General features: G+C 45.2%; 1 protein-coding gene across 1 annotated transcript in view; it reads right to left on the bottom strand.

The window, feature by feature from the left end:
• Positions 1–850, bottom strand: part of LOC113210666 (protein turtle homolog B) — a 359,298-nt gene that overhangs the window by 39,537 nt on the left and 318,911 nt on the right. The gene's annotated exons all lie outside the window — the stretch shown is intronic.

The raw sequence follows: 850 nt of genomic DNA, 5'->3' as shown, positions 1-850 counted from the left end.
TACACAATAATAGGAGACGGCAAAGCTTCCACTGCATTCCGAAAGCTGAAGAGTCGGTGCACGTGCCTGCCTGTGCTGATGCCCCTACCCTCCTCGCCCCAACGGATCAAAAGTAAGCAAGCCATAAAAAAATATGACAGGTGACACGAGATCGCAGAGGCACTTTGCACTTTCAGCTAAAAGGACCAAATTTTGCAAAATTTTACCCAGCCATATTACAAACGACTCTTCTTCACATTACGAACAGACCCGGTTCGTAATTCGAAGAGCGTGGTTTGTAAAACAAACGAATGTTTCCGCAATTTAAAGACTTTGTTTTTCTTACATAAGTTTCAAACCCTTGTTACGTTTCGAAGAGCAGTTATTCATAAAGAACCTTACAATAGATCCTAATGATCAATTTTAAACATCGGGGCAAATTAGAACAAGACGCTGGCACTATGGCCGCAAATTGGTTTCATCTGCTTTCAAAATTAGTTCCTAAACGGCACTTTTTTACAAACCACCGTTTTGATACTTTAAGCATAGGCAGAACAAGTTGTTGAGAGAGCTAACAAATAAGACTATTTGCGCTTGATTGCGTGACATGAATATTAAGCAGACGTTGAAAGTACAGGCAGCACCGGAAAGCCGCAGATTCCATCGAGGCGCCCAGCGGCCGGCTCATCTATATTTGGATGAGCGTCTCCTGCACCGTAGGCACCGTGCCCTTTTCAAGTTATGTGCCCGTTGCTGAGATTTCAATTAAAACAGATGGACTCTGGATGCGGCGTGTACTTTGGTGGAGCCCGTCGCCTCCAGGTAAGCCCTTGCTGCACCGGAGGCCAAACCGAGCCACCCCTCAATTCTA

This window comes from Frankliniella occidentalis, unplaced genomic scaffold (genome assembly GCF_000697945.3).
Source record: "Frankliniella occidentalis isolate FOCC.00 unplaced genomic scaffold, Focc_3.1 Scaffold18, whole genome shotgun sequence".
NCBI lineage: Eukaryota > Metazoa > Arthropoda > Insecta > Thysanoptera > Thripidae > Frankliniella > Frankliniella occidentalis.
This window is presented reverse-complemented; position numbering and strand designations above follow the sequence as displayed.